Source organism: Desmodus rotundus, chromosome 5 (assembly GCF_022682495.2).
Source record: "Desmodus rotundus isolate HL8 chromosome 5, HLdesRot8A.1, whole genome shotgun sequence".
NCBI classification, from domain to species: Eukaryota; Metazoa; Chordata; class Mammalia; order Chiroptera; family Phyllostomidae; genus Desmodus; species Desmodus rotundus.
In genome coordinates, this window is record NC_071391.1 from 39,347,470 (window position 1) to 39,372,459 (window position 24,990).

General features: G+C 38.1%; 1 protein-coding gene across 2 annotated transcripts in view; it reads left to right on the forward strand.

Annotated features, from left to right (window-relative positions):
* The window catches only part of SBF2 (SET binding factor 2), a 416,007-nt gene that overhangs the window by 17,176 nt on the left and 373,841 nt on the right, over positions 1 to 24,990 (forward strand). The window lies entirely within an intron of this gene.

The window sequence follows — 24,990 nt, forward strand, 5'->3', positions numbered from 1 at the left end:
GCTGTGCAAAACCTTTTTAGTTTGATGTAGTTCCATTTATAACTTTTTTCTTTTGTTTCCCTTGCCCGAGGAGACACATCCAAAAACATATTACTAAGAGCAATGCCAGAGAGTTTACTTCCTATGTTTTCTTTTAGGAGTTTTATGGTTTTGGGTCTTACATTTAAGTCTTTAATCAGTTTTGAGTTTATTCTTGTATATGGTGTAAGAAAGTGGTCTAGTTTCATTTATTGCATGTATCTGTCCAGTTTTCCTAATACCACTTACTGAAGTGACTGTCTTTATCCCATTGTATATTCTTTCTTCCTTTGTCATAGATTAATGGACCATATTGGTTTATGTCTGGGCTGTCTATTCTTTTCAGTGATCTATATGTTTATTTTTATGCCAGTACCATGCTGTTTTGATTACCTATAGACTTGTAGTATAGTTTGATATCAAGTAGCATGATACCTCCAACTTTGTTCTTTCTTCCCAAGATTGCTGTGGCTGTTTGAGGTCTTTTGTGATTCCATATTAATTTTTGGATTATTTGTTCTAGTTCTGTGAAAACTATCATTGGTATTTTGATAGGGATTTCATTGAATCTAGGGATTTCTTTGGGTGGTATGTACATTTTAACTATGTTAATTCTTCCTATCCATGAAAACAGTATATGCTTCTATTTATTTATATCGTCTTCAATTTCTTTCTTCAATGTCTTATAATCTTCTGAGGACATGTCTTTTACCTCCTTAGTTAAATTTATTCCTAGGTATTTTTTTGATGCACTTGTAAATGGGATTGTTTTCTTAATTTTTCTTTCTGATTGTTTGTTATTGATGTATAGTGCAACCAGTTTCTGAATATTACTTTCGTATCCTGCTACTTTACTGAATTCACTGATCAGTTTTAACAGGTTTTTTTTTAAAGTTTAGTGAAATCTTTAGGGTTCTCTCTATATGCAGCATTGTGTCATCTGCAGATGACTGTTTTACCTCCTTTTTTCCAATTTGAGTGCCTTTTATTTCTTCTAGTCTGAAGATAACAAGGGTTATGATATTCTCTTGCTGGATTGATCCCTTTGTCATTCTGGAGTATCCTTCTTGTCTTGTAATAGCCTTTGTTTTAAAGTTTATTTTATCTGATGTAAGTATTGATACCCTAGCTTTTTTGTCATTTTTATTTGCATGAAATATTTGTTCTATCTCTTCATTTTCAGTCTGTGTGTCTTTTGATATGATATGGGTCTCTTGTAGACAGCATATGTATGGGTTCTGTTTTTGTATTCATTCTACCACCTTCTCTCTTTTGATCAGAGGATTTGATTCATTTATTTTTAAGTAATTACTGATAGGTGCATAGTTACTGCCATTTTGTATTCATATTTTTGATCTCTCCTTTTCCTTCTCTTTTTCTTCTTCTTTCCCTTTAACTTTTTTTTTTTTTTTTTTAATACTGCTGTGGTGGTGATGAACTCTTGACTTTTTCTGGTGTGGTAAGTTCTTTAACTCTTTCCATCATAAATTATATAGTCTTGCTGGGTAGAGTGATCTTGGTTGTAGGTCTTTGTTTTTCATCACTCTGAATATTTCATGCTGATTCGTTGTGGCCTGCAAAGTTTTTGTTAAGAAATGACATGACAGTCTTACGGGAACTTCCTTGTCCATCACTAACTGCTTTTTTCTTGCTGCTTTTAAGATTCTCTCTCTGTTTTTAACCTTTGGCATTTTAATTATGTGTCTTGGTCTGGGTCTTTTTGGATACATCTTGTTTGAAACTCTTTGCTGATTCCTGCACTTGCAAGTCTATTCCCTATTTCTTAGGGAAGTTTTTAGTCATTGTTTCTTCAGATAGTTTTCAGTCCCTTGCTTTTCTCTCTTCTCCCTCGTGTAACCTTATGATGCAAACGTTGTTATGTTTGCTGTTGTCCCAGAGGCCCCTTAAACTATTCTAATTTTTAAAAATTCTTTTTTATTTTTACTGTGTTTTTTTTGTTGTTGTTTTTTAGATAGGTAACTTTATTTATTCCCTCACTTTATCCATAAGGACTTTTAAATATGTTGAATGTGTTCCAGAGATTTTCATTTCAGCCAGTATAAATTTTTCATTCAATATGATATATTATTCTTTGTATGTAGTAAATGTCGTTACATATTCTCTAGTGTGGTCTAGAGTGTATATTCTTAAGCACAATTTAGAGGCATTGTACAAATTCTTTGCTTTAAATGAATGAATTGAAAAAAGCCTCTATGTTAAGGTACATCAGATTAGTAGTAAAGATCTCCTGTTTGTTTTTTTTTTTAATAAAAAAAATTTGTCTGAGGTTACATTTATTGATTTTATAGAGAGAGAAGAAGGGAGAGAGAAAAACATCAGTGTTACTAACATCGATCAGTTGTCTCACATAGGTACCCTGACTGGGGATCGAACCCACAACCTAGATTTGCGCCCTGACTGGGAGCTGAGCCCATGATGCTCCACCAACCAAGTCATACTGACCAGAGCAAGGTCTTCTGCTTATTTAAAGTATATAGTTTAGTCCAGTAGTAGTTATTTCATTTCTCTTGATATTAGTAATTAACATTTGTAGAGTTTGAATTAACCATAGTTATTAATATTTTAAGAATACAGTAATTCTGTTGGTCATTCATATGTGGTCTGAGAGCAACCCTTCTAAAAAGAAGGTAAGTTGTAGTTTCTTCCAGAGTATATCTTGACAGTCCAGATAAATTAAAAAAGAATAAGCAAAAACAACTTATTTGAGTATTTGCTATATCTGATATCTCTAGCTTCATGGTTTTCCTTTTGGGGATAAAATATAGAATTATTAAAATTACTGTAATATATGAATGATACATGTGCTTATTTTACTTTTGTCTTTATGTAAATGTTGATTTCTTATGCTGATATTTTTTATTTAAATGAGGATAACAGTGGATATTTTGCCCAGCTGGGCACTACTGGTAGCAGCTGCCCAGGCAAGTGAAAACTTGTTCACCACTATTTCCTGAGAGATTTTTTCTTTTTATTAATTGAAGCCCAGCAAAATATCCTTGATTCTTTAACTTTAATTGAAATCTTAAAATCAGATCTTGTGCAGGGTCAATATGGAGGCATAGGTTACCTTGTTGGTAACCTATTTAGCTGTAATTGGTAAAAACAATTACAGCTGAATCTTAAAACAAATAGTACCCAGAACTGTCAGAAAATAGAACTGTATGGCAGTCTGACTACCAAGGATTTAAAGAAGCCACACTCATCCAGATGAATAGGAGGGGCGCAGAAATGGAAATATGCTAGAGAGGCAAGGAGACGCAATGTGGTGCTGAGAGGTGGAGGCAGTGGCAGAATAGGCATGGGTGGCCCCACATTCATATGTGGTGGATAAAAATTGGGAAGGATACCTTGGGAGCAGGTAATAGCAGCCCCAGGATAGACTGCATAGTCCAGGATTCCAGTGCTGGGAAGATAAATCCCTGTAACTTCTGTCTATAAAAACCAGTGGGGATTGGGGTGGCTGAAGAAACTGCTGGATTTTCAGGAAACTCGGCTTAAAGGGCCTGCAAGGTCTTGAAATGTATGTAAAACCACCCACTCCAGGATTCAACACCAGGCAACTGCTGAAGGGAGCTAGTAGCATATGGGGAGTGGGTGAAGTGACTGGATATGTGGCAAGTGCTGGGCAAACCTCTAGAAGCCAGGTAGTGGCACAGTCCCCTCTCCAAGCCCTCCCCTGAAACAGAGCCACAAAATGGTGAAGTGGGTTGTCCCACCCTGGCGATTACCTAAGTTTCCACCCCACACAATTTACAGGTGTCTTTTCTACAGTAGGACTCGCTACTAAGAGAGGGAGTCAAAGCATCTCTGCGTAATACACAGAAACAAACACAGGGATACTGCCAAATTGAAGGGTCAAAGAAACATGGCCCAAATGAAAGAACAGAACAAAATCCCCTCAAAACAACTAAACAAAACAGAGATAGCCAACCTATCAGATGCAGAGTTCAAAACACTGGTCATCAGGATGTTCAAAGAACTCTTTGAATGTGGCAACATCGTAAAGGAAGAAATGAAGGTTACACTAATTGAAATAAAGAAAATCTACAGGGAAGCAACAGTGAGAGGAAGGAAGCTGGGATTCAAATATATGATTTAGAACACAAGGAAGAAATGAACATTCAACCAGAACATTCAACCAGAAAGAAGAAACAAGAATTCAAAAAAGTGAGGATAGTATAAGAAGACTCTGGGATATCTCCAAATATGCCAACATCTGAATCATAAGGGTGCCAGAAGGAGAAGAGGAAGAGCAAGAAATTGAAAACTTATTTGAAAAAATAACGTAAGAGTACCTCCCTAATTTGGCAAAGGAAATAGACATATAAGTCCAGGAAGCACAGAGAGTCCTAAACAAGTTGGACTCAAGGAGGACCACACTAAGACATCATAATTAAAAAGCCAAAATTAAAGATGAAGAGAGAATCTTAAAAGCAGCAAGAAAAAAGCAGAGAGTTACCTACAAAGGAGTTCGCATAAGACTGTCAGCTGATTTCTCAAAAGAAACTTTGCAGGCAAGAAGGGACTGGAAAGAAGTATTCAAAGTGATGAAAAGCAAGGACCTACAACCTACAACCTAGAATATTCTGTCCAGTAAAGTTGTCATTAGGATTGGAAGGGCAGATAAGTGTTTCCCAGACAAGGTAAAGCTAAAGGAGTTCATCTTCACCAAGCCATTGTTACATGAAGTGTTAAACAGACTTATGTAAGAAAAAGATCAGAACTGTAAACATTAAAATGGCAACAAATTCACAACTATCAACAACTGAATGTAAAACAACAACAACAACAACAAACCAACTAAGCAAACAACCAGAACAGGAGCAGAATTATTGGTATGGAAATCACATGGAGGGTTATCAATGGGGAGGTAGAGGGGGGAGAATGGGGGGAAAGGTGCAGAGTTTAAAAAGCATAACTGGTAGGTACAAAACAGACAGGGGGGATGTTAAAAATAGTATAGGGAATGGAGAAGCCAAAGAACTTACATGCACGACCCATGGACATGAACTAAGGGGAGGATTGCTGAAGGGAAGGGGGGTACCTGGTGGAGGAGGCAAAGGGGGAAAAATTGGGACAACTGTAATAACATAATAAAATATACTTAAGAAATAAATGAGGATAACACAAGATTCTTGAATGCTTTATTAATTTCCTTTAACAGGTATAGTAAGAATATGTTTATAAAATGGCGGATTACAAGATCCTACAAAAATTATTGTGCATAGTTTTTGAAAACTTTAGCATTAATTAAATGTTTTCTTGAACAATCAGAAGATGTTGATCAGTTTTAAAGAATGTCATCACTTTTTATAGAAATGTTTTCCCATCTTATATGGTCATAAAATTGTAGAATACATATTTCCCTGAGGATACCTTTATCTTAAAGATCTGAGACCTCTGGTGCCATAGCTCTTTAGAGAATATTTTGAGAGAGCATCAACCAGTTCTGTTTATACAAGTGAATTCATTAAATTCAGTAGGCATAGGATATTTTGTTAATGATCAAGGACTCAAAAATGATCACGGTTTTCATTTTAGTTTATGTGTGTGTGTGTTTTGTGTATGCATGTACTTGTATGTATTTATATTTTAGTTGACTGACAGTAGTTTTCTTTTGGAAATTATGGCTTGTAAAAAAATTTATACTTACATACACAGCACAATCAGTAGATTACTACAGTCTTATCTGTCCCCACTATCAAGAAGCAGGCCCCAAGGTGCTTACGCACTAACTTAGAACTGCAAGACAATCAGTAATAAGACTAAAATTACCAGATGAGGGCTACATGAGTAAGATTAGTGTATAGAATGCTGAAGATTACAGGAAAGGGCTCATGGAATTAATTGATTTTGAGTTGAACCTTAAAAGATTGGGTAAATTTTTTTTTGTTTCCCCATTTGATTATGAACATTTCTTTAAAAATTTTAATCTTTATTGTATTTTTTCCCATTACCATTTAGTCCCCTTATACTCCCTTCTTCCCTCCCCCCAGCAATCACCACACTGTTGTCCATGAGTCCTTTTCCCTTTTTGCTCAATCCCTCCATCCCCTAACTCCTCCCCCCACTAGCTGTCATTTGCTCTCCATCTATGAGTCTGTCTCTGTTTTGCTTATTAGTTCATTTTGTTCATTAGAGTCCCCATATATGTAAAATCACATAGTATTTGCCTTTCTCTGACTGGCTTATTTCACTTAGTATGATGTTCTCCAGGTCCATCATACCATTGCAAAAGGTAAAATTTTCTTTTTTTTAAGGCCAAGTGGCGTTCCATTGTATAAGTATCCCATAGTGGTTTTATACACTCATTTATTGATGGACACTATCCATATCTTGGACATTATAAATAACACTGCAGTGAACATAGGGGTGCTTATGTACTTTCGAATTGGTATTTTGAGTTCCTTCTGAACCTTCCCCTACAGAGCCATAGAGCAGGTGCTGTATCTGAGACTCCACCAACCTGGCTAACACTGTGTGCCCCACCCTGGAGATCCCCTTAGACTTCCCACCCTATTTACTGGCACACCCAAACTGTTAAAAGTGACTTTTCCATGTGAATGGCTTGTATTAGCTCATGCTTCACAACTTCCTATATCTTCTCAAACCAGCAATAGCTGGCCTCAGTGAGCCCCCAGCCCTCCCTGCTCCTGTACCTCTTGCCAAGTGGCCCCAGACCCAGCAGTAGCAGTAGCCAGTCTAGCTTCACTGCTTAGCATTGTCTGGGAATCTCCATGGCCAGCGCAAGTAGTAGCTATCTCAGATTGCTTTATAGCTCATGCAGGATGGCCCCAGGCAGAACACAGGTGGGAGCTGACCTTGGCCTGCAGTATCTGGGATACCTCCAAGCCTGTACACCCAGATACAGACCATGTCAGAGCACCACTACTCTTCCCCTGCATAACTGGCCCTTCTCAGAGGGTGGAGGTAAGGTGGCCAGTGATCACAGCCAGTCCTTGTAGCTGACTGGCCTGGTCCCACTGACCTGCCAATAGCAATCAAGACTGGCCTGCTCCCATTGACCTGCCAACAGCAGTCAAGACTCAACTACAAGAATTGAGTGTACTCAGCCCACACAAAGGGTGAACCTTGGGTACCCAGCTTGGGTGACAGGGGAGGCTGTCCCACTGTAGTAGGTGTCCTGGACCCTACAGGACACCTACTACATTAGGCCAGGATACCAAAACAGAGAATCATAGCAGCTCTACCTAATACATAGAAACAAACACAGGGAGGCTGCTAAAATGAAGAGACAAACATGGCCCAAATGAAGGAACAGATCAGAACTCTAGATAAAGAACTAAAATGGGAGATAAGCAATCTATCAGATGCAGAGTTCAAGACAGAGTATGTGAAGAGGCTCAAGGAACTTACTGAGGACCTCAGCAGCATGAAAAAGATCTGGTCAGAAATGAAGGATACACTAATTGAAATAAAGAACAATTTACAGAGAAACAATAGTAGAGTGGATGAAGCCAAGAATCAAATCAATGATTTGGGACATGAGAAAGCAAAATAAAAGCAATACAAGCATGAAGAACAAGAAGAAGAAGAAAAAATCTGAAAAACGAGGATAGTGTAAGCAACCTCTGGGGCAACTTTAAGCATTCCAACCTTCACTTCATAGGAATGCCAGAACGAGAAGAAAAAATGGAAGAAACTGGAAATCTTTTTGAAAAATAATGAAAGAAAACTTCCCTAATTTGGAGAAGGAAATAGACATGTAAGTCCAGGAAGCACAGAGAGTCCCAATTATGATGGATGCAAAGAGGCCCACTCCAAGACATGTCATAATTAAAATGCCAGAGGTTAAAGGTAAAGAGAGAATCTTAAAAGCAGCAAGAGAAAAGCAGTTAGTTACTTACAGAGAGTTCCCGTAAGAATGTCAGCTGATTTCTCAAAAGAAACTTTGCAGGCTAGAAGGTATTGACAAGAAGTATTCAAAGTGATGAAAAGCCAAGGACCTACAACCTAGAATACTCTATCCATAAAGCTATCATTTAAAATGGAAGGGTAGATAAAGAGCTTGCCAGATGAGAAAAAATTAAAGGGGTTCATCAACACTAAAGCATTATTATATGAAGTGTTAAAGTGATTTATTTAAGAAGAAAAAGGAGATCAAAATTATGAACATTAAAAGGGCAATAAATACATATCTATCGACAATTGAATCTAAAAAACAAACTAAGCAAACAAGAACAGAGACAGAATTACGGATATGGAGAGCGTTTTGATGGTTGCCAGATGAGAGGAGGGTGTAGGGGAATGGGTGGAGAGGTGAGGGGGCTAAGAAGTATAAGTAGGTAATTACAGAAGAGCCATGGGGATGTATAGTACAGTATAGGAAATGGAGCAGCCAAAGAACTGACATGCATGGATATGAACAATGGTGTGGGGACTGCCTGAGGGAGTATGGGGCAACTGTGTGGAGGAATCAAAGAAAAATTGGGCCAACTCTAATAGCATAATCAATAAAACAATTTATAAAAAATACTGTAGATTAAAACTTTTATTAACAGATTGTGTTGGTGGGTGGGAACAAATTAATAAAATAAATTGTGGGATTTCAAAATTTTGGTATAGCCCTGGCCAGTGTGTCTCAGTTGGGCATTATTCTACACACTGAAAGGTTGCCAGTTCCATTCCCAGTCAGGGAGCATGCCTGATTTGCAAGTTTGGTCCCCAGTCACTAGTTGTGCAGGAGGCAGCTGATGGATGTGTCTCTCTCACATCAATGTTTCCCTCTCTCCTTCCCTTTCCCTCTGTCTAGAATAAATTAAAAGGAAAAAAAATTAAAAATGTTGGTATAATTTCTGAAGTTGATCTAATTTCTTTGCTATCAAACAGGAGAACCCAAGCTATCTGAATCAGGAGAGAATGATACAGATAGATAATTAATTAAAACAACTATGAATTCTTCATAGGAAGTAAATTTAACTATTGGAGTGTATTAAGTGAATTGAATATGATCCAGGCATTAGTAGAGTTAAAAACACAGTAAATGGTTATATCACTTGTTTTTGGATTTGAAATTGTTATTAAAAGGCCTTAATAGAAGCCACTACGTATTTGTTTCCTTTGTGTTTCTTTTATTATAATAGGTCTGCACATTGATTCCAGATATAATAATTCTAGAATAAAGGAAACGATTATTTTATACAATAGGTTTATTGTGTTCTTTAAAAGATGTTATGTTTTGGAATCTTTAAAAATGTTGATGCTCTAGATAAGGTATGGCTGGTATTGATGTAACATTCTTATCCTGTTGTGGAAAAATGATTTCATTTAGATGAAAGATATTTTCAGAGTATTTGATATTATTAGTTCTGTAAAATGTACAAAGGGTGAGAGAGTCCCTAGAGTTAAGGTATTGTTGTCATATTGTACTAGTAAAATTTAAAAAATAATACTTACCAGATTTTTACATCCAGAAATAAGATTTTTTTCTTATTTCTTAGTTATGGTCTAAGGACAAGATTTTTATGTTGAGTGAGAGAAAAGAAGTACATGCAAATTAATAGTAGTGGTAGCTAACATTTATTCATTGTTTTCTATATATACAAAGCACTTTACAAACCTCTCTTTTAATTTTTACAGCCTAACTGAGGTGGAGATACTGTCATTATTTCCATTTGTAAAATCCTGTGAGATGGGAGTAGAGACTTCAGATAACTTGTCCAAAGTTAGGGTTCTTACCGTAAAGGACCTGAGATTTGATTCGAAGCACTTATCTAACGCTACAGTCTTTTAACAGCTGAGCTGTACTGCTTTATTTCTGTGAAATAAATTAAACTTTACTTGTTTGAATTTAAATAAGATTGGGTGCAAAACAAAAAAAGCAACTCAAATTAGTCCAATCAAAAGGGGGTACAATGAAGATCTCATAGAACTCTATGGGCTCAGTTCACAGGAGCTAGAACTAGCCCCCAAATACAGGCTCATAGGATGTCTGTTGCTTATCTCTACGTACTGTCTTTGTTGTTCTTCCCTTTTTTCTTTGGCTACTTCCTTTGCTCCCTGGTAGTGTCCTATTCCTTTGTGATTGGTGCTAGCTGCCTGCTGCCACTGTGTACCTCTCCCAGCTCTTCTGCTTTATTGTTTGTTTCCCATTTCTTGGCATAAATTACATTGGCCCATCTCACCTTTTTGAGGCAGACCACATAAGTGAATGTGTTATTGGTACCTATTCTGTCTTGTCACCCTTTTTGAACAGAGGTAGAATCACATGATCCAAAACATTGCCACTGGCCTCAGCATGGCCAGGGCATTTTCACCTGGGAGTGGGTGAGGGCCAGCAGGTGTCATAAGGTTTACTGATAACTCACTGAGCTAGTTTAGGTGAAATTGTCAAAGAAAAAGATGGTCATGTGAAATTTGTTACTAGATAAATATTTTCTAAGGTACATTCCACAAAACATTAGTTCCAGGCAGTGGCCTGGGAAGAGTGGTAACTTTGGCTAAGTATATATGGGAAACTCTGCCTAATGCATTTACTTGGTGGAGATTCACAGTGTGATGGCATATTAAAAATCTGAAAATTCCTGCAATATGGAAATTGGATGAGCTCTTTTTAATGTAATATTCCCCACACTTACTGGGTCACAGAACTCGTACCGTATGATAGATGTCTCACTGAGCAGTGTTTTGGGAAGAATTGGATTAGAGGAAAGTAGGGGTTTTCTTTTGGGGAGGAAGGGTAGGATTAATGTTATGAAAACTGTTGGTAATTCCGTTCGGCAGTCATTGGCAGTAGAGGATAGCTGCTGAAAACACACAATTCAGCATTACATAGAGAGGATTTTACTTTCAACTCTGCTATTTATTAGATGTGATTTTAGATAATAACTTAACCTTCCTGGGCCTCAGTGTGCTAATCTGTGGTATTTCCTGTCAGGTGCTTACCTCAGTGTCTGATGTGGTTAATTGTTAATAAATGGTGATCTAGGAAATTATCTTTGCTTTTGCTAGAAAAAGTTTGGATACACCAGCTAGTGCAATCATTCTTTTGTAATAGGAAAGTATCTTTTATATGAGTAGTTTTATTTAGTATAAGTCATGTGTCAGACTCCACTTTAGGATAAATGTGGAATAGATACAGGTTCAAGGAAATCTCAATTAAGAGAAAAGATACCAGTGGGGGAGGGGCGATTAAATTTTCTACACCCAGGAGTAGAAACAATGGGGGCTGGTGAGGCGAGGTTACTGTTTGCGGACCGTGGTGTGGGAGTGTGTGTGTAAGGGGTGCAATGTGCTGGATATGCTCTGGAGAGGGTGGGCCAGATTTCGAAGTCAGAATTTTCCGAATGATGCTTTGATTTAGAAACCAAATGCATATGGACAAACGTAATGCTTCGAGTGTGAGCGAGAGCCACAGACCATTTCTGAAAAAAGCAGCTGCACGGGTTTGCATCAGTTGTTAGGCTTTGTATTAATCAGTCCCCTCCACTTTGCTACAATTAACTGGACCAGGGATTGGCATCAGTTTCCGCCATGTAGGCCGAGGTTTATAAATCAGCCTGGCCCAAGTAGTCCAGTAGTTTTATCTTACAGAATGATGGATTAACTCAGTTTGATCCTCTTTCTTAGGGAATTTGAATATGAAATGGCAAAGGAGGAAGTAAGTGGAAGCTGCAGGACAGTAGGAACCACGTAGTAGAGAGAGCAGCCAGGGTGGAGAGTAAAACATAACCACGGTCACTGAAGAGGTAGAGTCAGGAACCGGAGTTGAGACCATGATCAGTTGGAGTCCCTATTCTGACCAGTGTTCACTTTTCCCTGAGGCCTGATTGTGGAGACTTCTCTTGGGCTCCACGTTACCCACGTATTCTTGTACTAAACAATCATTATGGAGTAACTTAAACGAATCTGCTTATAGTTCCGGCAGTCAGAAAGAGCTGTCTTGCTTAATACTGTCATCTACATTATTTAAGGAAAGTGAAATAATTACCTTAGTTGGTGTAAATGGGCTGATTAGCTGGGTGGTAGGAACAGGGACTTTGCTGTGGCAGTACTGACCTGGGAATGTAATAGAAGTTGTGTTCCTTTCCTTTTTTTACGCAGTTGCCTCAGTATTGGGGTGAAGAGACCCATTTTTATGGCTCTGCCACCCAGCAGCTCTGTATGGTCTTAGATAACTCTCTTAATTCAGTGGGCCAGAGTTTTCCCTCTGTAATTTGAGTTAGTCAAACTTTTCTTTTTTGGCCCAGACAAGAGGCTTTTAGCAAAATTGTTCATTGTTCACAGCATTTAGAAATGGTCAAAGAAGGCAATAAATCTGAAAAATGAGAGGAAATAATGTGGTCACTCTAAGTAAACATTAAAATATTGATGCAGCTTAACTAGGAAAGTCTATTAATATTCAGCATTATTCTGTTTTTGTTTACAAAAAAGGAATGCCTGGGGGATAATATGTCTTTACGGATGTGACATTAACTTATCTACTTTTGCTACCATGTGTTTCTCTTTGTTTTCTTTTATTTATATTTAAAATATTTATAACCATTTCCTTTAAAGAATTTGACAAACAGGTACATTTGTTTTCCAGTCAGTCATTGCTTTCCTAGGCTTTTCATCCAGAGTCAACCCGATAAGGGGGCAGAAGCCCAACTGCCTTTTTTTTTTGTTGGAGACTCTGAACCTATGAATTATCTTACACTATTGACAAACTAAATTATACTGTAATTCACTGTAGTAGTATCTTAGGCAGTAGTTACTCTTAACTTCTATGAGAGGCTCTTCCTTCTGAGATTCCTCTTACTTTTCAGCATCTACAGACTCCCAGTACTCTGTCCTCTGGCTCTTCCAGGTGGTAAAGTTGTGACGTTTATATTGGAGTTTTAGGTGCCCCTGATGGTGCTGACTGGACCTGCCTTCAGGCAAAAGTTGTGAGAAGTTAATCTAACACTTCTCGTTTCCAAGCATTGATTCCCTTTTAATATCTGCCTTCTTTTTTAAAAAAGGATTTTATTTATTTTTAGAGAGGGAGGGATGGAGAGAGGAAGAGAGGGAGAGAAACATCAATATGTAAGAGAAACATCACTTGGTTGCCTCTTGCATGCCCTGCATTGGGAAGCTGGCCCACAACCCAGGTATGTGTCCTGAGCAGGCATTGAACCAGAGACCTTTCAGTTTGTGGGAGGATGCCCAACCCACTGAGTCACACCAATTAGGGCTAACAGTTGCCTAATTTAGGTCACTTGTAGTACCTTTAGGTAGTTGAATATTTATTTATTTATTTTGTATAATTTATAGTTACCTGTGGAAGATTTGATCTGGTAGATGCTTATGCAGCCATATGAGAAACAGAACTCTCACTTGTTCCTTTTTATGTGGGGAAGATCTCTTTGTGATTATGTTCCCTACTGTAGATACCAGCTTTATATATATCATGTGCTTAATAGTTAAGAAATTTTCATTTTGAATATTGCCCTTGTAAGATTGCCTGACTCAAAAGAAAAGTCACAAATCCTGATCTTAAGAGAGAATATTTCAGTGGAGAAGATAATCAGGTAACCAGAAAATAGTAATATAAATGAAAGGAAACATGATAGAAGATTAAACAGGATGCTATGAAGAACATAGAGGAAGGGAACCTTAACCTGGTCTGGTAGGGAAGAGATGAAACACAAGAAGAGTTTTGGAAGGATACAGTTTCTTTGTTGTATTTGAGAAATAAGGGTATGCCAGCTGAAGAATAGAAAGAGGGGTTTTCTAGGAAGAAGAGCGAAGTGCATAAATAAATATATGTGGGGGCTAAGGATAAGTAACTCTTTGGAAAAATTGAAGAGAGTTTTGGTGTGGACAGAGTTGTAGGGTGTATATGAGGATGTGTGAAAATACAAAGCCAAAGAGATTGGGCTGGAATGAGATCACTGAATGCCTTAAATAACATGCCAAGGACTTTGTACTTTAAATTATAGATAGTGGGAAGCCATTGACATGTTTTAAGTGTGGTTGTGACATAATCAAATTTGCATGTACAGAATGGAGGGAAATGGGAGGTAGAGATACCATTTAAGGCAAGACATTGTGAAGGCCTAGGGAGTGGAGGGATTGACTTCAAGTAAGGATTTAGAAGTAGAGGCAGTGGGGCTTGGTAACAGATTTGTTGTGTGTGTTGTGTTAATGAACAAGAAGTCTAGAATGTTTGGAAATTATCCTTCCTCTCAGAGATTACTGTAAAGCACAGTAACATCTCTGTAGGGTTCAGAGATTTTTCCCCTCATAAATATTATCAGGAAGCAAAAGCACATTTTGACCTCTAATAGAGGCATCACTGTCTCTGAGTTGTAGCAGTAAGCATTATGTTATTTTATAACAGTGATACTTTCAGAGTAATAAATAGAAGAAATCATCTAAAGTTGTCAGTGATCATTTCATTTGCTTTTTATTTTCTGGAGTATGTAATCACAGATTTTACTACTTGTTTTTTCCTTATTACACAAAGTAATAACTTTTATTTTTAACTGGTTGTTTTTGTTTTATTTTTAAAACAAAATACTTAGTAAGTAAACAAAAGAATAGAAAGTAAGAATTCTTCCTTACCTTGTCCACCGTCATTCCTGCTTCCTTAAAGTAAGACCTCTTTTCAGTTTGTTTTTGTTTTGTCGGTGGATACATTATAGAGTAATGAATATATTGAACAACTTAGAGAGTTGTTCTCCAGTGTGAAAATGCGGAATTTAGTAAACCCAATAACTTCTCCCTCTACCTCCTGGTATTTGTTTGGTATGTTAGTCTAGAGAATCCTTTATTACTTTGAGTATTATTACACTTTTGTTTGTTGAATTATCAAATGTATAGTATCTTCTCATTATTTACTATGAAAGAAATTGGAAATTTATTTGAAAAAAATAATGAAGAACTTCCCCAGTTTGGGAAAGGAAATAGACTTCCAGGAAGTCAAGGAAGCCCAGAGAGTCCCAAAGAAATTGGACCCAAGGAAGCGCACACCAAGGCACATCATCATTAAGTTACCCAAGATTAAAGATAAAGAGAGAATCTTAAAAGCAACAAGAGAAAAGGAGACAGTTACCTACAAAGGAGTTCCCATAAGACTATCAGCTGATTTCTCCAAAGAGACCTTATAGGCAAAAAGGGGCTGGAAAGAAGTATTCAAAGTCATGAAAGGCAACGACCTACATCCAAGATTGCTCTACCCAGCAAAGCTATCATTTATAATAGAAGGGCAGATAAAGTGCTTCCCAGATAAGGTCAAGTTAAAGGAGTTCATCATCACGAAGCCCTTATTATATGAAATGTTAAAGGGACTTATCTAAGAAAAAGAAGATGGTCAAAAATATGAACAGTAAAATGACAACAAACTCACAACTATTAGCAAGTTAACCTAAAAAAACAAAAACAAAAACTAAGCAAACAACTAGAACAGGAACAGAATAACAGAAATGAAGATCACATGGAAGGTTATCAGTAGGGAGGGAGAGGGGGAAATGTGCAGGGAATAAGAAGCACAATTGGTAGGCGTAAAATAAACAGGGAGAGGTTAAGAATAGTATAGGAAACAGAGAAGCCAAATAACTTACATGTATGACCCGTGGACATGAAGTAAGGGAGGGGGAAATGCTGGTGGGGGGCAGTGCAGGCAGAGGAGAATAAAGGGGAGACAAAAATGGGGCAACTGTAATAGCATAATCAATAAAACATACTTAAAAATTTAACAAAATTGTTTTGAATGAAGTTAAAGACAACTGAACGTTAGTTACTAGAGCCATCTTATGGAAAAAACCAGACGAACTTTTTGACTAACCCAATACCTGTCTTGAGCTCTTGTATTATTTTTTGTGACTTTTTAGAATACTTATTTAGCATTGATTTATTTACAAATTTAAATGTTTTTTTTTCTAAGATGAGTTTTGTTTTTCTTATCTCTTAGCTTTCTAGTTTTTAATCCTTTTAGAAGTTTGTATTCTGAGCTAATTATTCTTCAACATATTTTAAGTTGTTTACCTCTAATTGGACACTAAGTAATAAGAATTAGAGCAATCTCTGATGGGAAAATTACTCAGTTTCATTAGAGGAAATAAATAGGGAAGATGGAAGAATTATGGTTATGGTCTTCAAACAGTTAAAAAGCAATCATGTTAAAGAAGGAAAAGTTATATTCTTTGTAATTCCAGATGACATCAATTGGTGAGAATACTTGGAGGAGATTTTTGGCTCAATGTGAAGAAAAATTTTTAAAATAATTTAGATATTTACAACAAGATCCCCGTTAGCATCACCCCCCCGCCCCCGCCTTTCCTATTTAGAATTCCATAGCTTTCTACTTCAACTTTGGTCTACTCTATCCTTAGCTTTCTTGTTCTCCTGATTGTTCAATGTGATAGTCCTAGCATTGAATGAGTCTAAAACATTGATTTTTTCTCTTATGTTTTACAGTTGTTAAGTCCTGCTGAAAATTGCATGACTATTTGAGTTTGCCCCCTTAAAGATTGAGAGTAAGGTATTAGGGGAGTACAGAAAAGGAATACTTAGCCTTGGGATACAAGGTGTCAGGAAACATTTCTAAAAGGAGATGACACTTGAAGTTAATCTTGTAAAATGTGTAAGAGTTAACTTGGTAATGAGAGAAAAGGAGATGGGATTGAAAAGGGAGAGGAACAATATATTGAAAAGCAGATCGATGATTTTGAATGGAGTAGACTTGTTTGGGCGCTGTTAAATAGATTGTTAAAACTTGAGTGCTTGTAAGGATGTGAATGAACGTTAGGTAAGTTTCAGAATAATAGGAATTTGACCATTGTCCTGAATGAGGTGAGAAGTCAGTTAACTGGAGTAACATGCTGTACAAATTCTGGCAGCATTGAGAAAAATGATTTGGAGTGGGCAACAGTGAAGTTAGGGAGAAACAATTAGGAAGTTGTTACAGTAGTTCATGAAAGAAAGAATGATGACCCCAAACAAAACTGATATAATGGGCATGGGAGACGTTGCAATTCAAAATCAGAAGAGGTTCGTGGTTGTTACTGATGCAGGGAATTTTTCTTTTTGGAAGCCCAGATGATCACACACAGAGGTTCCTTACAAGATGGCATTTGCCTAGTTTTCAGTAATGCAGGCTCAGGAAACTCAGTATGTCTCTTGGAGAATACCAGTTTCTAAAATGAGGAATGCAGGTTTCATAACGAGAGTACTTAATAGCCTTCCTGACCAGGACCTTCTTTCCCTATAGGCTGCTTCGTTTCTGGGCATGATTTAGGTTCCACCCTTCAGATACATTTGATACGGAACTGAACCACGCGGATGTAGAGGTGGACTCAAATGTTGCCGACGTGGATTGTGAGAGTAAGAGAATGGTTCTGAGCTAGCAGTTTGTGGGGTAGCTTCCTAATTTAGTGAGTGGTTTTCTGTTTCTGCAGCGTCTGCAGCAGCTTCCTTGCTTGCCAGCGTCCTGCAGTGATGGTGGCAGCATTCCTGATGGAGGCTGAGGCTGAGTGGTTCTGTGGGCTGGGAGTTGTTTCTGGGCGCTCCTTCATTCTAGAGCCTGCCTCCCCATTTTCCCGGTGATTTTGTGACCATCTGATTCTTGTATTAAATCCTTCTTTGCTTAAACTACCTAGAGAGGACTATGGTCCTGGACCAATATGGCAGTTGGTACTGAAAGTGTTACAGATGACAGTTCCTCAAGGACTATGGAGGGGTCATTGGTAATCAGTTCATGGCATCTAGTGGTGAAAGTTACTTGTTTTCCCCTGGAATTAATTATCTGTTGAAGGCAGAGCTTTGGTGGACTGCGTGGTTGGTGAATTGGAAGCAACTGGAAGATTGGCAGATGTTTAACTCTGCTGCAGAGTTTAAAGGACTGGGTCTCAACCTGCGTTGGTTTTGCCCTTCTACAGCTATTTGGCAGTGTGTGGGGACATTTTTGGTTGTCATAACTGGGGGAGGAGGATGCTACTGGTATCTAGTGGGTGGAGACCAGGGATGCTGCTGTACTAGAGTGTCTCCTCCCCACCACAAGGGCAAATGTCTGTAGTGCTGAGTTTGTGAAACTCTGATTTAAGGGAAATGGCAGGGTTAGAGTTTTAAAAATCTTGTTTCAGTTTTAAAATTTGAAGTTATGGTTAGAGAAGTAGAGTTTTGTGATTGGTTTAAAGCAATCTTTTACGTCTTTTATAACCAGGGCTTTCAGAGCCAAAATCAGGTGCAGAGTCTGACCCAACAAGTTGTTGAACTCCAGTGTAGGTTGAATCGACAGTGTAATCAGGTCTGTTAGGTATAAGTTAGGGCATTGATTGGGAAAGAACGCGAGTCCAGAAACTGGAATGGTGACACTGAGCGTATTTGGATGACTCCAGGTATCCTTAACCTATAACTTTTTTTTTCAGGTTTTATTTATTTTTTAGAGAAGGGGGAAGAGAGGGAGAAAGAAAGGGAGAGAAACATCAATATGTGGTTGCCTCTCACGCACCCCCCAGTGGGGACCTGGCCCACAGCCCAGGCACGTGCCCTGACTGGGAATCAAACTGGCAACCCTTCAGTTCGCAGGTTGGTACTCAATCCACTGAGCCACACCAGCCAGGGCCTTAACCTATAATTTTTATTGAGCCTCCCTTGCCAGTAGAAGCAGACCCTCTTTTCCTTGACTGGTGAGGGTGGCCCTGCCTTGCTTAAAGGTGTTACGACTCCATCTTGTAGAGCCATGGCTGTTCTCATTCCCATCCTTACCAATGTGTGACCTTCCTGTAGTTAGATCTCAACAAGTCCAAAGGGGCCGATTTTAAAATCAAAGACAAGTTTTATGCATCAAAAGCATTATAAGAGTTTTACTAATTCATATAAGCAAAAAAATTAGGAAGTAGATACAAAATTGGATTTTGAGGTTGCTAGACCCCCCCCAAAAAAGGAATCTTATTTTAGTTTGGGCTGAATTTATTAATGTGAGTCCATGTACAAGAGATTTCAGAGTTCATGATTCAGAAGCAAGGACAGGTTCTAAGTGTCTGCTTGCATGGTTGACTGAAACCTGGATTCACTAGTGACTGACATTAAATAAAGATGAGATGCCAGGGTTGGGGAGTTAGGAGTGTTGGGGTGAATTTATTATGTGCACCTGACTTCTTTGACCTCTAATGCCCCCCCAAGATGGGTGTTCTCTACTACCTTTAAGAAAATGCAGTGTTGAAGGGAATGCTGACATTCTTAAAAAGTGCTGTTAGTGGCTGTCTTCTCTGGCCTTGGTATGAATTTGAGATCCTGCCGTAAAATGGGTCCCTGTATTCAGTGGGATCCTGGAACGGCAGAGGCGAGTATCAGCTTAGCCATCAAAGGCAAGCCGGGCATGGTTATCTACTAGACAAATTGATCAAGGGATACCTAAGACTGACATGAGGGGGGCAGGTCACTAAGGCCCACTAAGGTACCTTCCTTGGAGGTAGACTTGAGATAATATCACAAGTAGGTGCAGTTAATTTTTTTATAATCTTATCTAAAGAAAGTGACCTTTACCCATTTATGAGTGTGACTGTGCATCAGGGAAGGGAAAATACTTAACCTTTCAGTTATTATTGGAACCTGAGTTAATGCTAATTCCCAGTGACTCAGGATACCATTGTGTTCCACTAGGCAGAATGGGAGCTCATGGAAATCAGGTGTGGAATGGAGCTTTGGCTTGAAACTATTTCACAGTGGGCCTGCTGGGTCTATGATTGCATCCTGCAGTTTTACCTTGTTCTTAGCGCATATTTGGAATAAATGTGTTTGACAGCTGGGAGAATCCCCAAATTGGCTTCCATATGCATGGATTAAGAGCAGTTATGGTAGAAAGAGCCAAGTGTGTCCCCTGGAGCTCTCTCTTACTACCAAGATAGCAAACTACAAGAAGCCTTACATCCTCAATTACAGAGATCAGTGCTACATTAAAGATGCAAAAGGTTCAGGGTTGTAAAGTTTCTGGCTACGTTTAATTCTAGTCTGTGTGGAAGATAGGTCTTGGAGGACAATGGTATATTATCATGAGCTGATTCTAGCACTTGAGTTGTATTTGGTGCTTCTCATGTGGTTTCTTCACTAGAAACAGACCCTGAAGCTAGGTGAGTAACTATTGATGTGTCAAATGTGTTAAAAATACACACGCACACACACACCAGAAAACATCAGAAATAGCCCACAGTGTAAGTATACTTTACCATATTGTCTCCATGTATAGGTCAGCATTTTAGCTCTGTGCCATACTTTAGTCTGTAGAGGTTTTGTTCATTTCACCATCTCAAAGCACACCCATCATACTGGTTCCCTCCAGTGATGGCATCATGCTAATTGATAGGACTTTGAGATAGAGAACCAGCAGGTTCCCTAGATACTTTGTAAAGACCCAGGTAATGGTAGTGCATAAAAATATTACGTATCTGACACGATAGGTGAAGTGTCCTAGGTTACTGCATTTTGAGATATGTTAAGATATCCCTTTTGAAGTAGAAGGCAAGCTACTGTATCTTATATTCACTGCTGCTGAAAGGAAATGCAGTAACTGGTAGGTCTCTCTGGATTTGCATTTAGGATATGCTGCAGTTAAGTTATTGTTACAACCCCTTTACTGAGTAACTCATAAAGCTGCCCTTAGGTCGTTATATGGAGCTTGTTGCAAGCATTGACAGGAGAATCATAGTGTCACCACTCCCCTGATTTTGAGGCTAAGCTATATGCTCTTTGGCAAGCAAATATTTTACTTTTGAGAAAGGCTACACACTTGCTGTTCTATCTGATGGAGAACAAATGCTCAAATATTGGGCAGCAGTTATATGAGCTATTTGTCCAGGACAAGACTAGTGGGCAGAATTCATTACTGAATAGAAGTGGTGTGTCTGGGATTGGGCAAGATACAGGTACTGAAGGCACATGCATGTTGCACAAGCAAAAGCTCTTTCTTACGGCTCTCTCACAACCCAGCACCAATGGGGAGTTCCCTGTGTTCCTGGGTTACAGGTGGTTCTGCACAGTGTGCTGGCACTTGTCAGACTAGTGGGCAGACTGGTAGAAACTGCCAGTTGCCTCCTAATATCTATTTTTCTCTTTCTGTTTAGAAACAAAACTTTTTTTTTGCAGTGCACTTGTCACTTAGCTAAGACTCCCTTTGAGTTGGGCATGGCGATGTGACTAGGTTCTGGCTGGTGAAATATAAATGAAATTGTTCTTCTAGTAGTTCTCCAACAGTCTACTTGAAGCATGGACATATTGTTCAGAGCTCTAACGGACACATTAAAACGTGAGGGCCAAACCCTGTAGATAGTAAAGTGGTAAATCTGAAGAAGCTAGATCCCTGAGCCCACAGCTATCATTAGTTCTGGACTCCTACTCCTAGACTTCTTTTATATGAAATGAAATATTCTTCTGTCTTGTTAAACTGCTGCTATTTTAGGTTTTCCATCTTATGCTGTTGAACCCAATCCTAACTGGGACACAGAATGCCTGTATGGATAAGGTGCCACTCTTTGAGATAGGGAGTGGAGGAGGAGAAGACACTAGTTTAGTGTAAATGGTGGAAAATCCATTCTGGTCATGATTAATTTGCTGTGTCTGGGTAGAGGCTCAACAGGGGGTTGTAGATGGCACTGAGAGCTTGAGAAAGATAGTTTTATCTCTTAGGAGGAGGCAGTGTTTATTTTCAGGAGAATGAAACCTCGGGGAAAATAACCTGTAGTAAAGTATATTTTGACCTGCCTTATCCCTTGTTTAATGCTTTTTGCAGGATAGGCAATTTGGTTTTTGAAAAAAGTTGATCAGAAGACATAAGGCTTGGATTATTTTCACTTCAGTTCTGCTCAGAGGTGAACTTTGAGTTGAGGATAGAAGTTACAGGTGTGAAAGAGTATCAGTGTGTGAAGGGGAGAACATTGTAGGCAGAAGATGTTTACTACACTCTTTGGGAAGAAGAAATTTGCATCTTTATTTCTTTAAAGGCCTGATTGGTTTCTGAGACACAGCACATGTTGCTAGAGATGCTTTAAAACCTAGGTATTTTTCTCCCTTCTTTATTGACCTGGGATTAGGGACACATCGGTGAGTTTTAATGAGAAATTTGTGTGTATCATGCCTGCTGGCATTATGCAACAAATAGGAATCTCTTGTTAAGGAAGATGAACGTGATGACCTTTGCTGTTGTTCAATCAGTAACTTTTCTCCTTGGTTTACAAATGTTCTATTTAAAAATTCTTATGCTAAGACTAAGTACCTGTCCTTAATAATCTTATCTTTAGTTAGCAGGATGCTTAGGAAATGTAAAGTGATACAGCAAGTCACAGAAGTTGTTTTTTAAATTTGCAATTCTCTTTTTATTCTGAAAGAATTGATGTTACTACAGTTACTACCGACCTATTAGTGTTTTAGAGCTGTTTCTACGGAATTTGCCTGAAATTTTCATGTGGGAATATTTTTTGCTGTACCATCACCAGTGGCTAAATATTCTGTGGTATAATGGTAATATGTTTCTATTTTGAAAGGCACACATATCCTGCAGAAATTTAACAACAAAACCCCCCCACACCAAACAACAAAACTGCAGCTGCTCGTTTTTCTCCTCCTCTCTTTTACTCCCCCCCACCTATGTTCTCTGGCTCCACTTCTTGCCTCTTGTTTGATTTCTCAGTATTACACAGTGAACATGTCTTTTCGATATTAATTTTGGTTTGAGATAGCTTGTTGCATTGAATACAGTAAATACTAATTATTGTATCACTCTCTTTGCCCTGGAATGGTCAAGTTTCTTTGAGTAGAATAGGAGGAATAGGAGAGAGGACTCTAGAACTAGAAGTATTTATTAGGATCGTAACCAAATTAAGACCGTAAAGAGGTTTGTTATTCTGCATCATATAAAATTACAATGTTTAGGCAGTAGCCTGGAGTTCTTTGCCAGCAGACAAGTTATTGAGGCTTAATTTAAATTCATATAGTTTAAACGAGTATAGTTTGCCTAGAACTCTGGGGGAGATTTTTGTCTTTTACGTTGACAACCATAGCTTTATGCCCTCTAGTGGTAAGAAGTATGCATTTCACATTTTCTGGAGTTCATGGTGCCTAGAATTTTAGAGCGGAGGCGACCTAAGATCACTTTATAGGTGAGAGACCGAGGCTCAGAGAAGTTAGAAGATTTGCTTAAGGTTGTAGAGATAGAGCTAAGACGAGCCTGAGGTTTCCTGATTACCAATGTCGTGTTCTGTGTAAAACAAGGCCCAATGATGTATATGTATATTTGTGAGGATTTTCTTAGATTTGCTTGAAGATACTTACTGTGGGAAGATATTTATATTTTGGGTTATTTCCATTCATTCATAATTACTATTGATGTCTTTAATGTAGTGGTGTTTTCAGAAATAGAAAGACCCTTGGACTTAGTATAGTGACTGAGATGGGAAGGGAAATGGAAATCTTATTTACCTTTGAGAAGACACAATAGTTGTCTTTAAGCAGTTGAACTATTACTTGTGGGTGAGGGTTGAGAGCTTATTTTTAGCTATTACATTGAGTGCAGAAAGTATTAATTATTGTATTTTTGTGTTTTCCCTGAAATGGTCAAGTTTATGTCATAGAATAAGAGGAATAGGAGACAGTCAGGGCCCTAGAACTAGAAGTATTTATTAGAGTCATACCCAGATTAAGTTCTGTGTTGAAAGAAGAGTTAATCCTGGCAGTTCACACCCATCTACCCCACCACAGTACAGCAGCTAAAGATTTCAAGTCAGACAAGCAGGAAGCTTTAAGAATGTTTTAAGTGATCACAAAGGTTGTTGGAACAAGGATAGAAGATGGAGGATATTGCCCTGGGAAGAGGTTTAAGAGCCAGTTGACATGAAGACACCAGCTATTGGTTGAGAAGCATTTGAGTACTATATTTAGGATGAATTGGATTCACATTTGTGGTCTGCCACTTATTATACAGCGTGACTTTGGAAACATTACCTGATATGTAAATTTATTTCTTTTTTAAAAAAGATTTTATATATTTATTTTTAGAGAGTGGGGAGGGGAAGGAGAAAGAGAGGGAGAGAAACATCAGTGTGGTTGCTTCTCGTGCACCCCCAACTGGGGACCTGGCCCGCTAACCCAGGCATGTGCCCTGACTGGGAATCGAACCGGTTACCTTTTGGTTTGCAGGCCTGTGCTCAATACACTGACCCACACCAGCCAGGGCTGTAAGTTTATTTCTTTATGTGTAAAATGGAGATTAATAATTTTATTTCGTAGCTTGTTAGGAGTAAAGTCATCATGTATAAGAACTGCATAATATATGTTGCTTGGATCTAGATGTGAGGTAACTGACTTGAGCAAAAATAAAACCCCAGTCCTGGGGAGAGTTGGATTTTGAGCAAATACTTCAACATGCAGAGGAACTTTCTAACAATTTGGGAAGTAGTGATTTCATTTTTACTTAGAGATATTAAAGCTGGGTTGAACAATTGGGGATAGTGTAGAAGGTATTCTAACATTGAATTGAATTGTTACGATTTTTGTTTTAATGATCAGATATGAAATATAAAACTCATGAGGGGAATGATAGTTTATTTTATGTACTCATCTATTTGTTCTTGTTTCCTGATGCTTCAGTAATGCTTTATTTATTTTAGTTTTTTTATCTGTTTGAACAACTTACTTTGGCTACTCTTTAAGAGTAGGTCTGATAGAGACACATACTTTTAAAGTTTTTCTTCATCTGAGAATTTCTGAATTTCCCTTTCATTTCTGAAGAATAGTTTTGCTGGAAATAGAATTCATAGTTGACAGTTCTTTTTCTGCACTTGAAAAGTGGTGGGTCACTTTCTCCTTACCTTCATGGTTTTGGCTGAGAAATTCGCTCTCATTTGAATTGGTGTTATCCTATGGGCAATAACATGTTGTTTCTTTTTGCATCTTTCAAAATTTTTTTTTTCTTTTTAGTTTCCAGAAGTTTCATAATGCTATGTGCCTTGGTATAAAGTTCCTTGAGTATATAGTTTG